The sequence below is a fragment of the Coffea eugenioides genome, chromosome 5 (genome assembly GCF_003713205.1).
Source record: "Coffea eugenioides isolate CCC68of chromosome 5, Ceug_1.0, whole genome shotgun sequence".
Taxonomy (NCBI): domain Eukaryota; kingdom Viridiplantae; phylum Streptophyta; class Magnoliopsida; order Gentianales; family Rubiaceae; genus Coffea; species Coffea eugenioides.
The window spans coordinates 20,032,506-20,049,615 of record NC_040039.1 but is presented as its reverse complement, the minus strand read 5'-3'; positions in this window follow the sequence as shown (position 1 = coordinate 20,049,615).

The window sequence follows — 17,110 nt, the reverse complement described above, 5'->3', positions numbered from 1 at the left end:
ACTATTGAGTCAAATGAAGAGTGGTTGCAATCTATTTCCCCCTTTCCGAGTACTTCACCGTGTCAACGACAAATGCTTACAAATTGGAGTTACCCAGGGAGTATAATGTAAGCGTGACTTTCAATGTCGTGGATTTGAGCCCGTTCCTTGAAGAGGATAATCCAGATTTGAGGACAAATCCTTCTCAAGTGGAGGGGACTGATGTGTGCACAGATGGCGACCTTGACTCAAGGTCGAATGATGATGATCAAGTGAGAGTTCCATTTGGTCCGGTTACACGTGAACGGGCAAAGCGATTCAAAGAGTCCCTTCAAGCCCTTGTTCGAAGTGTTCAAGATTTGTTCATAGGAACATTGAAGGCTTGGAAGTTGCTAATCAAGTTATGTACACGTTGATCCGAGCCCAACAAGCATCAAGTACTAGTCCTGCGTGCCCTTAGTTGCTTAGGCCGATTGTTAGCATTGTTAGTCGTTTGTTTTGTTAGCTGGTTTGATCGTTATCGAGTCATTGATGTCCTTAGTAGATTTTATTAATTATTGGAGTTAATAAGTCGGCCCATGAGCACCCAGCTTCCGTTTGGTTCAAATCCGATTGGAAAGCCATAAAGAGCTGGCTCTTCCTAGTTTAGGTAGGTGAGTTGTCAATCCTTACTCCAAACGGATTTGCCTTGGTTTCTAGCCTATAAAAAGGCACCTCTTGTACGAGTAAAGGGTTATGAATTTTGAGAATAAAATTACTTTCATTGTCTCCAAAACCGTGAGCAACTCTTCTTACTTGCTTGGCAAGGGTTCCTTGATTAATCTCGTGTATCGTCCTTGATTGTTCAAACCAGCCTATCTACTTGAGTAACCACCTCAATTAGAGTCACTGTTCTACCACATTCTATCAAGTTGAGTCGTCCATCTTGATTCTAGGTTCCGCAATCCTAATGATTGATCATCCGTCTAGATCCTTGGGCAATCGTACTACGTGTCTCGGAACCAGTTGACCGAGGAACGTATCACAAACCCTAATGTGATTTGGAATTGTCTAGAAATCCTAATATGATTTGGAATCACTTATTTTCCTAAAACTAACAACTAGAAATTTCGACCACTTAAGGACAAAACCTTGGCCGAATTATTTAGACTAAATTAACAAGGAAAATAGATAATTAAACACTTGCTTAACAACACCAAATAAGCAACACAACTTGTACTAATTAGCTAACTAAACCAATTTGCTTGGACAATCTTCATGTTCTCATCATTCCCCTCCTTTTGAAAGCAATTTACCCACAAATTGAAGCACGAATGAAGACAAGAGGAGTTACATGCCTTCGAGTCAATCTTGTTATGATGGCTACAAATGTCATCCAATGCAAAAACCACTTGCTAAGTTGGAAAACAACCCTTGTTGACCCTTGAATCTCGCGAACCAGTTTCAATGTATGATCAACTTGATTGCTTGTGGTCATGAGGTAAGGATCTTCAAAATTTCCAAATTTGAAATTCCTGCAAAACCCTAGTAACGGCTAATTCTTGTTTCTTGTTGCGGCTTGAATTCTTGTTCTTGAGTGTTTGATCCGAAATTGAAAGGAAAAGAAAGAAAGAGTTGTTGTGAAAAAAAAGAGGGAAACAAGAAGTCGGATTGCTCTTGGATTGAAACAAGAGAGCAAATCTGATTTGGGAAACCAAGTTGACTTGGGATTGTAAACAAATCCTAGTCATCACATAACTAATCCAATCTAGATTTTGCTAGCTGCTTATACACGAAAATTACTACAAAAAAATCAGCAGCTTATCTTCCAAAATAAATCCAAGAACCAATTGGATTCAACATCCAACATTCTAGCCAAGGGTACAATCGGGTAGAGCAATTTTAGGCTTCCAAAATTTCTACTATTTTGTTTCTTACTTAATCGAGTTTTGTAATCTGTCCAGTCATTATATTCGAGTCTTTTGAGTCTTTTCAGCCTATAAATCATGTCTAAGAGGTCCCAAAAGGAGTCCAAATCAGTCTTGGGTTCCAACTAGTCTTAGTTTCCTAAATTGAGTCGCAAGTCAAAGTCCAAAGTTTCCAAAATTTGAGTAACCTTGTGCGGACAGAATCTGGTATTTTTCAACATATTTACTAGTTATTTTGAGTCATTATCTCAGTTCATTTCACTTCCAAATCTCAGCCTTTAATTCGCCACCATCTAGTGTGAAGCTTGGTGAAAGTTTGGTTGATACTCCTTGAAAAATTCTGATTTCTTCAAGAGAGGCAATCCAGTGACTTGAGAAGTGATTGGTGAGATCATTAGAGTGTTTAAAACACTTGAGTGATATACGAGGGTGAGTGAAACACGTGACGGAGTGAGTGAGGTGTTTCTGTTCAATTGTTTGTTGTTTTGCAGGTTTAAACATGGGCAATGAAAATGAGCTTACCATTGCCCAACTTGCACTAAAAATGGATGCTATGTGGGCAGAATTTCAAAGGAGCTTCGACCTTAAGATTGAATCCATACATGATCAATTGGATCATTCGGATTCATCAAAGAGTTCCTCTAAGAAATCTAGAGAGAAACAACCTTTGAATGAGTCTAGTGATTCAGATGTGGACACCGAGCTTGAAGATTGGGAACAAAGGTCTAGGGAACATAAACATAAACCTAAGCATGAGAATGAATCTCTCAAGAGGAGGTTTGACGACCCCACCGTACCCAGAGGCGTACCAAAGGGCTTAGCGGATCGCCTGCCTAGCTCGCGCCAGGACTCGATACTCTAAAACGAGAAAATAGATTTCACGCTACAAGAAAGTTCTATATACACTATTACATCTTCAAAAGTTGTATAAACTATTACATCAAGCCATACATACCACTAGTACCAGAAAGTAAACCCTAGAAAAGCTACTAACTACAACCACCACAATAAATATATACATCTTACTAGTCAACTTATAACAAGTACTAGGGCAAAATCAACTATTCTATAAACCAAAAGTCTATACACCTTCTCGAACTTTCCCCGCGTCGGCCCCGGCTAAGGAAAACAAATGGAATGGGGTAAGCTATATGCTTAGTGAATAATCGGGGGTAAAAATGTAAAATCACATCCAAATAAACATGTAAACCAAGATATTTCACATCAATAGACAGAAATGTAACATCACAATGGTAGGGTATGAGTGGCTTCAAATCCAGTTCAATTCCCCGAGCTTGACCACCTGTTGACACTCCGTCAACCAAAATACTCATAGTCCGTAGACTCCACTTAACTTTCCCCATTCATCTTATCGGTGAGACCCCGAAAATTTACTTGTTTTGTAATCCTTATGTGAACTCACTTACCTTTTTGATTCTTGGTTACTTTAATGGTTGAATTTGAGCCAAGGAAGTGAATTTTGTTAAGAAAAGGTTCATAATCTCAAGTTGTTAGAAAATCTAGAAATTTTCACAGGAGGCTCTGCGCAGATTTGGGAAATCGGCTATAGCTTCGTATAGGAAAGTCGGAATTGAGTTCTGTTTGTTGCGTTTGAAACTAGACTCATAGAGCTTCCTATTGTATGAAATTTAGAGTTTGATTCAGTCTCTATAAATTCTAGGAAATTCGCAAATTTGACTGAAAATTCTGTCCTGCACAAGTAAACATAGGAAAGTTGTGATAGCTTGTGGCTCAATTTGGACCAACTTATGAACTAAATCTCTTTGAGGTGTCTTCTAAAGATAATTAGTATTTGAAGTATAGGTTTTAACAGGCCAAGTTGTATGAATTTTTGATAATTATAACTCAAGTTATGATTTTTCTAAATGAAGGGTATTAGTTAGGATTTTTGTGCATATTAGGGTTTTTGGTGTGTCTTTGATGCATTTTGGTGGTGTGATCACTTGGTGAGGTGTGTGTACTAAATTTGGTGATTAAGAGTGAGTTTTAGATAAGAAAAAGTATGTGATTAGAAGTAATAATAATAAGTTGGTGAATTACAAGTGAAAAACCCTAGTACGTGCGAAATATCGAAAAACGGCCCGAACCGATGTATGCCGTTCGTTACCGATTGAGTGCACCACTTGAACACTACTTTATTACCTTCATCCTCTTGTTATTAATTGAGCAAAATCAGCCCTAAATATCTTCTCATTGCATCCAAAAATTTGGAAAAAAAAAGAGAAAAGAAAATTTTGACTTACAATCACAGTGTGATACTTGTCAAATCTTTGACCAACTTAACTCCAACCTTCTTATCTTTTCTAGAGCTTTGTTTCTTCTTCATTTTTGCATATTGCTGGCCAAAACTTGAGAGAGGGAAAGGGAGAGAAAACTTCATCTTGCACCTTAATTTCAAGCCTCAATCTTGAGTTTCAACCGATAATCTTGCAAATTCCTCCACAAAAGTTGATCTCTAAGGAAGCTTAAGGGTTTTGGTGGAGTGATTTGGGAAGAGGATGGTCTTGGCAGCTTCTTTGCATAGGGATTAAGGTGACTTTGGTAAGAAACTTCCCTCTACTTCATATATGTGTAAACTAGAAGCTTAAAGTTGTAGTTTTGATAGTTTTATGAGGAAAATTTCATGGGTTGAATGATATGTTGGAATGTTTAGCTAGGGTTTATATTTTCAGCCTTGATTATGGTTATCTACCTCGTAATTGATGTTATTGAGCTAGTAATTGGTGGGTTTGACGATAGAACACTTGTTAGATGTGAATTTCTAGAGTAAAGGTGCAAATTCCAGAAATTGGAAACCAAGTTGTTCTGTTCTGACCAGCTTCATTCGTCCATGTTATAGGCCGAATCAGGCTTAGATCAAAACATGAAAGTTGTAGTAAATGGTGTTTTATAGGTTCCTGTAAACTTTCAACTCAATCGGAGCATTGTATCATATGAAATGACTGAAATACCCCTGACTGCCAAATGTTCTTTTCAGCAGGCCGGTTTGAGATTTCACATTTTGGGCTTCATTTTTCACTTTGATCCATATCAAATCAGCCTTTGGCCAAAACACTAAGTTTTAGCCCTATGTTTCAGCTTTCCAGCACATCTGAAAATGACTCAATCGGAATTGTGTAGCTTGGGTTACTGCCATTTAAATCTAGTTCTGATAACCAGACTGACAGTGAAATTCTGGTTCTGTAATCTACAAATTCGACCTCGATCAACTATGAACTGGGTTAAGTTGTCTTCATGAAAGTTGTAACCCTTTGTCTTAGCTTCGAAATGGTATAAGGTTCACCCCATACCGATAAACATAGCTCCAGTTGTGACCAAAATGCTATAAGATGTCAAATCTGCTGTTTAGCTTTTTGTCTTCAAAACTGATTTCCGATTGTATTGTTAGACTTGTGTTGTAATTGGATGATTTTTGGAGCCTAATTGAAGGGATACGTTAGTAACATTGTTTGTGTGTCACTTTGGGGCTGATCTGAGAAAAATAATGAAGCCATAAATGGCTGGAAAATAGGTAAATACAAAGGGCGTGCCGCCCAAATTTTTACTCGAGGGTTAGGCATGAGTACTCGCGAATTGAGCGAAGATTTGAGGTCGAATTGAACTTGAATTGTCTAAGTTATTCGAGTCCTCTTTTGTAGAGGTATATAAGCTGAAATTTGGCCGAAACTCGTACCCTTGGAAAAATGAAAGTAGTGACCACTCGGAATATGTTTTCCTCATCTTTTGGATTTTAATGTGAATTCCAAAGTTTTAGTTGCTTCTTTAGCAACACCAAAAGAGCGAGTATGAATTTTTTAGAGTTTAATAAGTAACTTGAATACTACTTAAACGAGTTTCATGTACTTGATTTTCTTGAAGCGAAACTCCTGTGTTGCGAACCCTAGTTGATTTTAAACTCTTGCATAATATTTTATCGCAGATTTGGACTCCAACCAAGAAGTTACACCTGAACGTGATTTTTGACAAGCACTAAATCTTTGGTGAGTGCTTCCAAATACATGATTGAACTTGATATTTGATTTATCAACGTGATCGGATAACATTTGCTTCGTTTGGTCGGACAAGTGTGTACTTTATTGCACTTGACCTAACTCAACTAAATACTTGATATCTCATTCATGCTTGTACAAGTGACTTGATTTGCATTAACCTGTACTTGTATTTGTACTTGTGCTTGACTTGTAAGTGCTGAGCGGCAGTATGTACCGCACTCGATACGAGTGGGAGGTACCTCTCATTCCCGTCTCCGTACATTTCTCTTGACTAAGTCGATTGATCGTCGACTATAGTGACTACTTGGGAACCCAAACCCCACTGGCTAGTTCATCGAGTCGAGCCCGCAAGGGCTTGGTCGATTAGATAACGAACCATGGGTATCTAGTGTTGTCGAGTGGAGTGTTATCTCCTCGACTAATCGGTATACTCGAGTATTACCACCAGTGTTTAGTTGGTGTTCGGGCCCAGTAAAGAGGTTGAATGGTGGACGGATTGGTGTGAAGCAAAGCACTACTGGATTGGTTACTTTACTTGAAAGTTGACAGAGTGTCAACTAATAATGGATCAAACTCTGGTGAAGCAATGGGAATTTGGCTCCTGAGAGTCATCTGTATCCTTATACTTTGATTGTTATTCGTAGTGTTTTTGTTTCTTTTAGAAAAAGAATTTTACACCCACTCATTTTGAGATTTGCTACTTGAAATATTACTGTTCACTTTTATGAACTTTTTTTGCTCGCTACTTTGCTACTTTGATACGTGCACTTTTAAATAATGGTCAATTTACTATTTAGAATCTCACTGGGCTTTTAGCTCATTCCAAGCTATTTGTTTTCCTTACAGGGGATACGAGCGAGGGCATGAGACTGGTACAGGCTAGCATAGTCTAGTTTTTAGAAATTTTGTGATTGTACTCGTGCTAGCGCTCGGTTAGGGTTGAATGTATCTAGGATTCATATCTTTTGTTATAATTGGGGTTGTTTGAATGTTTGGAATAGAAATGAATGTACATGTACGTTCCAAGTTTGGGAACTATTATTTCCTTTACTCTTGAGGTTGTAACCAATTTTATTTGAAGTGAGTGAGTGAGTCCTGGCGAGAGCAGGGCAGGCGGACCGCTAAATACTGTGGTACACCCTAGGGGGAGGTGGGGTCGTCACATTATCAACCCCCGCTGGCCAGTCAACAGCACACATCAGCTCGAGCGAAACAAAATCACTTAGCTTTAATCAAAACTTTAACAAAGAACGAAATCCCAAGGTTAGCATGGAACTAACTTCGACCAAGCCCTAACTGGCTCGAATAGTCCGTCTACCCTTGGAACCGGGCTGGAACCAAACCCTGAGATATCCAATCTCTCAATAGATAATATCTCTCAACAAAATACTCAACAAAGTACTCACCCCAACAGCACACTGCACAAGGGGTTCAACTCAACTCATGTAATCACCCCAACAGCACACAGCAAAAGGGTGATACTCAACACAAGGCATGTATTCTCACATATTAAATCAAGAACAAAGGATGGGCTTAGGTTGAGTGAGATAAAGTACACCCTCGCCTAAGTACCCGTTTAACATATACAAGGCACTTTGACAATTTATCATATAAACCAACCCAATTACTCATTCAAAATAGTTAGAACGCAAATCAAAGCACTTTATACGGGTCCACCGACTCAGTCTGGTTCATCACTGCCTATGACAGAAGATTATACTCAACTATCAGTCAATCGACCATCACAAATGGAAATAAGGACTAAAATGGCCAAAACGAAAAAAATGGCAAAGAAATGCATGTGTGCGTGCGCGGAAATGAAAACAGTATAAAAATTGGTTACACGATTTTGACCATAACCAGAGCTGTGGTTATCGGATCAAGGTGTACTAGGTAGCGTCTCGAAGCTAAGACAAAGAATTACAACTTTCATGAAGACAACTCAACCCAGTTTTCAGTGGATCCAGGTCGAATTTGCAGATTACAGAACCAGAACTCAAAAGTTGGTTTATACCTCTAGTGAAATTTTGGGCGGCATGCCCCTTGTGTTTACCTATTTTTCAGCCACTTATGACTTCATTATTTTCCTCAAATCAATCCCAATGTCACACATAGGCAATGTTACCACAATAGCCCTTCAACTAAGCTCAAAATAATCCAATTACAACACAAGTCTTAACAAGGCAACCGGAAATCAAATTTAAAGGCAAATAGCTAAATGGTAGATTTGACGTCTCTTGGCATTTCGGTCACAACTAAAGCTACACCTATCGGTTTGGGGTAAACTTTATACCATTTCGAAGCTAAGACAGAGAACTACAAGTCTCATGAAGACATCAACAACCAATTTGTGAGGACTTGAATTTTTCTTATTTATATTTTAGTTTACTGGTTTAATTAATTATTTACTCACTCGTTTTCTCTGAATAATTTATTTCAATCATTTTAAACTTATTTACATGGAATAATGTGTCAATTATATTTTTAACAAGTCTTGTTAGTAAAATTAATTTTTCTAGGGCTCGTTTAGCGAGAAATAAGGAATACACGTTTTTCGAGGCTATGTTCGATCCGAGAGTACATTAGTTTTGGAGAATTAAGAATGATCAATAGTAGATTAAGAAAAGTTAATTGAGAGATTAGATGTGAGTAAGTTAAAATTAAACTTATATCGTGCGCGCGTCGAAAGTTTTCCGAAAGACGCGCCGGTACAAATTAATTGGAGATTTGAGGAATTAATACTAGACTCATGTGAGAACTCATTTTTTTATTTCTAAAATAGTTATTTTCATGATTATTTACCCTAGTATTAGTTAGTTATATCATTGTTACAAGAATTCCTTAGAAATTTCGCTCTATCGCGCATAAATCGGAAGTACTCGTTTTCGCGCGCGCGATTAATTGAGGGACTTTAGACCTTTATTTTTAGACTATTAAGAGTGAATAATAATAGTATCAATGGAAGTGCAGAAGTTTAGTGCACAAGTTAAACAAACCCGAGAGGAAACGAGCACGAATCGCGCGCGTACGCGCACTATTCTTAGTTGACTTTTGGAGTAATTTTGGCCACAAACTCTTAAGCTTCTCAAGGAATCCTCAACCATCAGCCAACAACTTTTCTTTCTCTCCCTCAAGCAGTCGTGCAATGTGACGCTCCCTGTGACAGCCCCACCTTCCCCTAAGGCGAACCAAAGAGGTTAGCGGACTGCCTGCCCAGCTCTCGCCAGGACTAACGGTGCAGTATAGAGCGATCTATCACGTTCCGGAACTTATAAACGCGCATAAACAAGGCAAAAGGGCAAAATAACCCAAAATAAAAAAAAATGAAATTCGGAGTCGGCCATGAATAGTAACCGACCCGTCCGAACCCAACCAAACATCGAAATACATATACAATATAACATTAAGCATTTACGAGCCAAAATGGCATTTAAAAGTGATACAAAAGTCACTACACGTGTGGTTTTCCAAATCAAAAGTGAAAACGGCCCTGATGATACATTTAGGGTCCTATTTCATGTACAATACAAAAGAGACATTTATTTAGTTCATTCGGCAACCATCTATCAAGATATATTCCAAAAAAGTCATATTCCTGTAAGGAAAACAAAAGGAACGGAGTGAGCTAATTGCCCAGTGAGAATACAACTCAAGCAACCAAGTTCATAGATGCATCAAGCTTAACAGTCCAATTTACCAAAATAAGTAAAGCCACACATCAATAATGAGGATAAAAGGATACGGGTGGCTCTCAAGAGCCCTTTTCCTCGTTTGCATTCTTGATCGGATCTCATTGACTCTCCGTCAATGTTTAAAAGTAACCAACCGTAGACTTCCCTTTACTTCCATTCCTTCCACCTAACATTCCCCAACCGGGCCCGAAATCCAAACACTTGCATTGTGGTATTACTCGAGTAAACCGGAATCGAGAGTCTATCATACTACAAGATTCCATATAACATTGCCCCAAGGCACATTAATTGGCACGACCAAGCTCTCGCCGGCTCGATTCAATCAATTACCAATGGGGTTGAGCTCATTCATAACATTTGTAGTCGTTGGAGACTCGTCCAAACGACACCAAGCCATGTATTTCATTTCATATAACATTTCATATAACATTCCAATAACTTTCCAATAACATGCGAAACAATAAGTGAGAGTGATAAAGTACACTTTCACTTCAAGCAATTAACATTCAAAGCACCAAGTTCAAGTAGCAAAGCCATATATTAACCCCCAAGTGAGTAGTACACTCACCACGCTAACAAATGTGGTTTCATGCACTTCCGTCAAAAGAACGTTGTGCACCACCGTCACGCCCTTTAAAACAAGAGAGAGAGAGCTATTGACCACCTTAACTTTCCAAACAACTCCACAAATCCACTCACTAACTCTAATTGAAGAGGTTGTATGGAGTAATTTCAAGGTTGGATAGTTAGTTTTGATTATTTGGGACAAGATTGAAGTGTTTTCTTTCTTATGCTTGGAGTAAGAGAGAGAAAAAGAGAGCAAGAGAGGGCCGGCTTCTTCTTGTTGTTTTTATGAAGATTTTTGGTCATTTTTAAGCTATTTTAAGTCAAATGGTAAGAATAGGAATAGTGGTCTTACTTCATGACCAATCCAATGGTGACACTTGTCACCTTTAATTAAATATCTACCAAACTTGTCTCTCTCATATCAATCCAAATTGCAACCTCTACTTATCTCTTAACACCCGGTAAATTAACTCCAGTATTCAAAACTTAATCTAGTTGGCCGAATTTTTCCGAACTTTTCGCACCAGTGGGTCCCACGTCCGGTATACGCTCTTAATTTCTCAAAATCCATTCGATACTAGAAAAATCATCTAAAAATTATATCTGCTCCTTAAAATTATCTAGAAATTTTCCTAAGCACGAAAATGCAGAAAACAAGCCATGAAAAATTCTCAAACCTAGAAAATGAAAATTACGGGTTCTCACACCCCCACTTCTCCTTAAGGCGAACCAAAGGGTATCCGCGGGACGCCTGCCCAACTCTCATCAGGACTCAAGACAATTCCCATTCAAACTTAATGAAATACCAGCCATCACATGATATAAGTAAGAAAGGGAGGTCACTCCCATAAATAACATTCCAACTTACATCACGAGTTCCAAAATACGTCAAGTATCCAATCCTTACATCAAGTTCTCAAAATATACAATAATCCAGAGTCTAGCCAAGTATATTGAAAATGTGACGCCCCGAAAAGAATGAGTGTGAGAACCCGAAAATTTTCTAATTTTCTAGGGTTTATTTTATTTAATCGCCCGCCTTTTCTACATTTTCTTTATTAGAAAAATTCCCCAGATAAAGTTTATGAGCAAAGATAGTTTTAAAATGATTTTTCTGGTATCGGTTAGTTTTTGAGAAATTAAAAGCGTATTTTGGACGTGGGACCCGCAAGTGCGGTAAATGCATTATATTTTTGACAACTTGTTGGATTTTTGTATTAAGTGATATTATTTTACAAAGTGTTAAGATATTTGTATTGGAGAGAAAAAAAGATAAGTTTTAAACCTAAAGGGTGACAAGTGTCACCTTCCTATTCAACCTTGACTTGACCATTATTTCTTACCTTTACTAATACTCAATTTTGACCCAAAAAGCACCTAAATTTCTGCAAGCTTGGCTGAATGTTCTTGTTCAAGAAAGAAAGAAAAGCTTCCAATTTCTTCCTTCTATTTCTTGCCCAATCTCACAAACCAACCGTTAAAACCGTGATTTGCTCCATAAAAACCTTTCTCTTGGTGGTATTAAGGTGTGTGGTGAAGTGGTTTGAGAAGCAAAGGTGCTAAGTTGGGTCTTTCCTTGGGTTTGCATGGTAAGTGACTAAGGAACCTTTCCTTTGATCTTGATGATGTTCAATTCATGATTGGTGGTGGTATAAGATGCACTTTTATGGATTAAATCTTGATTTTGGTTGAATTGGTGAAGTTTTATAATTATTGGGAATTTTTCTGTTTTCATATGAATATGATTATGGGGTCATGTATGATGATTGGAAATGATGTTTAATGACTCTAGGAGGTGGAAAAAGTGATTAATTGCAACCAATTTCTGTTTTGGACCAAAAATTGAAAAGTGAGGGTTTTGTGATGAACATTCTGTCCGAATTTTTAGGTCATAGATAGAGGCCGAATTGGCCTTGGCTCAAAACATAAAAGTTGTAGGTATTCATGTTTTAAGGGTGTCTGTAAAATTTCAGGTCAATGGGAGTAGTGTAGAATGAGATAAGCCGAATTTACTGTTGCTGTTCTGGGTTCATCAGGATGTAAGAACTGCGCCTGTAATGGGTTGTTTTGACTGGAATTGTTTTGGATTTGGGTGTTGAGGTCTTCTGATGAAATGTATCTTGATGTCCTAGCTACCATATTCCTTTGGAATTTCTGCATTTGGACCTGTTTAGACTGAGTTGTACTGATTACAGCATAGTGTAATTTGTAAACCTGCAAGTACGGTTCTGGTTTGTCATTTGGCATATTTGACTTAGTTGTGCTGGGATTTGGACTGAGTGACCTTCTACATTGTTGTAGCCCTGGTTCTTATCTTCGAAACGGTGGGTCTTGGACCTCCATCCGATACTCGTAGTACCTTTGGTACCATTACCGGAAAAGGACGTCAAAACTATTTTTCTGGTTTTGAGCTTAACTTTCATTTCCGGACTTTTCCCTAGCTTGACTTGTACTAGTACTACTTGGAGCTTGCTGAATGGCTATTGGATGAACTTGTTGTTGTGTGTGTACCTTTGGGATTGGCTGAGGATATAATGAAGCCATGATGGCTGGAAAAGTAAGCAAATTCAGGGGAAGTGCTGTCCAAACTTTGAAGGAACTTGTTTGCATTGAGTTTGTGATTTAAGACTTGGATTTGAGCAAGGCAATGATATTTAATGGATGATTTCTGAGCCATGGAGGTGAGTGACCTCAAACTATTTCTAAAATTATTTATAAACCGTTTCTTGCATTATTTACTTTTGAACTGTTTCCAAATTTACTTTTGAACCGCTTTCCCGCATTATTTACTTTTGAACTGTTTTCAAAGTTAATTTTGGAACTGTTTTCTTACATATCATGCGTGCTTGCATTAGTGTCTTGTTATTATTGATTTTGCTTTCAATGATTGTTAAAACGAGTTTTCTAGGCGAGTGTGTACTTTATCGCACTCGACCTAAATAAATATGAAATTTTCAATGATTAATGTTTAAATGCTACTTGCGCATGAATGTAAGCCTTTTGGGCTGAACTGGCCATTGCCCCTTGTTACCGGTCGTCTCGAGCCAGAAGCGGACTTGGTCGGGCGACTAGGAACTTGGGTGAACGTTTCGGTATACTCGAGTATTACCTTGTAGGTTGGTGGAGCCTGGCCAAAAGCCAGGGACGGGGTGAATGAATGCACGAATGAAACCAAAAATGCAATGAAATGACAGGAGAACGAACGTATCCTTTTCATGAATGTTACTATCGCTTTCCATTGTAAATGTTTCTTGAATTATTGATACTCCATATTGAAATGACATCATTGAAATGAACTATTGTTAAACAGATTTGATTACTGATTTTACTGGTTACTCGCTGAGCTTCTAGCTCACCCCAAAATGTTTTATTCCCCTCCATAGGGCTCAAGGCGAAGGAAGGGCTTGTAGTGTTTATTCATGGATTATCTCATGTATGGACTGAATTTGGATTTCCTTTTGTGTAATCATTCATATTGGGATTGTAATGAACGTTTAGAATTGCTTGGATGTGTAATAGGCTAGTTTTGGACTTCCTCCTGTATAATAATTGTGATCAAGGATTAGAGTGGCAGTGGAAGCGTGGACGCTTCGCTTTTGATATGTAATTATTTATTGGAGAATTTGATGTAATATTTGAGTTTTATCTTGTAATCTGTATGAGGACTTTAGTGAACGACTGAGTCTCGGCGAGAGCTGGGCAGGCGGCCCGCCGAACCCTCTGGTTCGCCTTAGGGGGAGGTGGGGCCGTGACAGTTGGTATCAGAGCTTAGGCTTCAGATCTCTGTAGTGTATCCTAGGCTTTAAGTTTAGGATGCCGGACTGTGGGTTTGGTTTGCAATATTAGTGATTTTTGCGGGATGTCTTGACTTGATTGGTACAAGATGGAATGTCGAGGACGACATTCTTTTAAGGAGGGGAGTTTGTGACGCCCCGAAAAGAATGAGTGTGAGAACCCGAAAATTTTCTAATTTTCTAGGGTTTATTTTATTTAATTGCCCGCCTTTTCTACATTTTCTTTATTAGAAAAATTCCCCAGATAAAGTTTATGAGCAAAGATAGTTTTAAAATGATTTTTCTGGTATCGGTTAGTTTTTGAGAAATTAAAAGCGTATTTTGGACGTGGGACCCGCAAGTGCGGTAAATGCATTATATTTTTGACAACTTGTTGGATTTTTGTATTAAGTGATATTATTTTACAAAGTGTTAAGATATTTGTATTGGAGAGACAAAAAGATAAGTTTTAAACCTAAAGGGTGACAAGTGTCACCTTCCTATTCAACCTTGACTTGACCATTATTTCTTACCTTTACTAATACTCAATTTTGACCCAAAAAGCACCTAAATTTCTGCAAGCTTGGCTGAATATTCTTGTTCAAGAAAGAAAGAAAAGCTTCCAATTTCTTCCTTCTATTTCTTGCCCAAACTCACAAACCAACCGTTAAAACCGTGATTTGCTCCATAAAAACCTTTCTCTTGGTGGTATTAAGGTGTGTGGTGAAGTGGTTTGAGAAGCAAAGGTGCTAAGTTGGGTCTTTCCTTGGGTTTGCATGGTAAGTGACTAAGGAACCTTTCCTTTGATCTTGATGATGTTCAATTCATGATTGGTGGTGGTATAAGATGCACTTTTATGGATTAAATCTTGATTTTGGTTGAATTGGTGAAGTTTTATAATTATTGGGAATTTTTCTGTTGTCATATGAATATGATTATGGGGTTATGTATGATGATTGGAAATGATGTTTAATGACTCTAGGAGGTGGAAAAAGTGATTAATTGCAACCAATTTCTGTTTTGGACCAAAAATTGAAAAGTGAGGGTTTTGTGATGAATATTCTGTCCGAATTTTTAGGTCATAGATAGAGGCCGAATTGGCCTTGGCTCAAAACATGAAAGTTGTAGGTATTCATGTTTTAAGGGTGCCTGTAAAATTTCAGGTCAATGGGAGTAGTGTAGAATGAGATAAGCCGAATTTACTGTTGCTGTTCTGGGTTCATCAGGATGTAAGAACTGCGCCTGTAATGGGTTGTTTTGACTGGAATTGTTTTGGATTTGGGTGTTGAGGTCTTCTGATGAAATGTATCTTGATGTCCTAGCTACCATATTCCTTTGGAATTTCTGAATTTGGACCTGTTTAGACTGAGTTGTACTGATTACAGCATAGTGTAATTTGTAAACCTGCAAGTACGGTTCTGGTTTGTTATTTGGCATATTTGACTTAGTTGTGCTGGGATTTGGACTGAGTGACCTTCTACATTGTTGTAGCCCTGGTTCTTATCTTCGAAACGGTGGGTCTTGGACCTCCATCCGATACTCGTAGTACCTTTGGTACCATTACCGGAAAAGGACGTCAAAACTATTTTTCTGGTTTTGAGCTTAACTTTCATTTCCGGACTTTTCCCTAGCTTGACTTGTACTAGTACTACTTGGAGCTTGCTGAATGGCTATTGGATGAACTTGTTGTTGTGTGTGTACCTTTGGGATTGGCTGAGGATATAATGAAGCCATGATGGCTGGAAAAGTAAGCAAATTCAGGGGAAGTGCTGTCCAAACTTTGAAGGAACTTGTTTGCATTGAGTTTGTGATTTAAGACTTGGATTTGAGCAAGGCAATGATATTTAATGGATGATTTCTGAGCCATGGAGGTGAGTGACCTCAAACTATTTCTAAAATTATTTATAAACCGTTTCTTGCATTATTTACTTTTGAACTGTTTCCAAATTTACTTTTGAACCGCTTTCCCGCATTATTTACTTTTGAACTGTTTTCAAAGTTAATTTTGGAACTGTTTTCTTACATATCATGCGTGCTTGCATTAGTGTCTTGTTATTATTGATTTTGCTTTCAATGATTGTTAAAACGAGTTTTCTAGGCGAGTGTGTACTTTATCGCACTCGACCTAAATAAATATGAAATTTTCAATGATTAATGTTTAAATGCTACTTGCGCATGAATGTAAGCCTTTTGGGCTGAACTGGCCATTGCCCCTTGTTACCGGTCGTCTCGAGCCAGAAGCGGACTTGGTCGGGCGACTAGGAACTTGGGTGAACGTTTCGGTATACTCGAGTATTACCTTGTAGGTTGGTGGAACCTGGCCAAAAGCCAGGGACGGGGTGAATGAATGCACGAATGAAACCAAAAATGCAATGAAATGACAGGAGAACGAACGTATCCTTTTCATGAATGTTACTATCGCTTTCCATTGTAAATGTTTCTTGAATTATTGATACTCCATATTGAAATGACATCATTGAAATGAACTATTGTTAAACAGATTTGATTACTGATTTTACTGGTTACTCGCTGAGCTTCTAGCTCACCCCAAAATGTTTTATTCCCCTCCATAGGGCTCAAGGCGAAGGAAGGGCTTGTAGTGTTTATTCATGGATTATCTCATGTATGGACTGAATTTGGATTTCCTTTTGTGTAATCATTCATATTGGGATTGTAATGAACGTTTAGAATTGCTTGGATGTGTAATAGGCTAGTTTTGGACTTCCTCCTGTATAATAATTGTGATCAAGGATCAGAGTGGCAGTGGAAGCGTGGACGCTTCGCTTTTGATATGTAATTATTTATTGGAGAATTTGATGTAATATTTGAGTTTTATCTTGTAATCTGTATGAGGACTTTAGTGAACGACTGAGTCCCGGCGAGAGCCGGGCAGGCGGCCCGCCGAACCCTCTGGTTCGCCTTAGGGGGAGGTGGGGCCGTGACAGAAAAACCCTAATACAAAAGTACATTCGAAAGGGGTTTCTCCGAGGTCCATTCCAGATCCTTTCCTGTTAAGGAAAACAAATCTACAGGGTGAGCAAAACGCTCGTGAGGCCAAGAACACATATGTAGGCACGTTGTTCAAGTAACAATCCCTATTTACAAGTAGAGCAATAATATTGCAATAATTAACAATTCGAGCGACAAAAATAAACAGAAGCAATTCAAGAATATAGGAG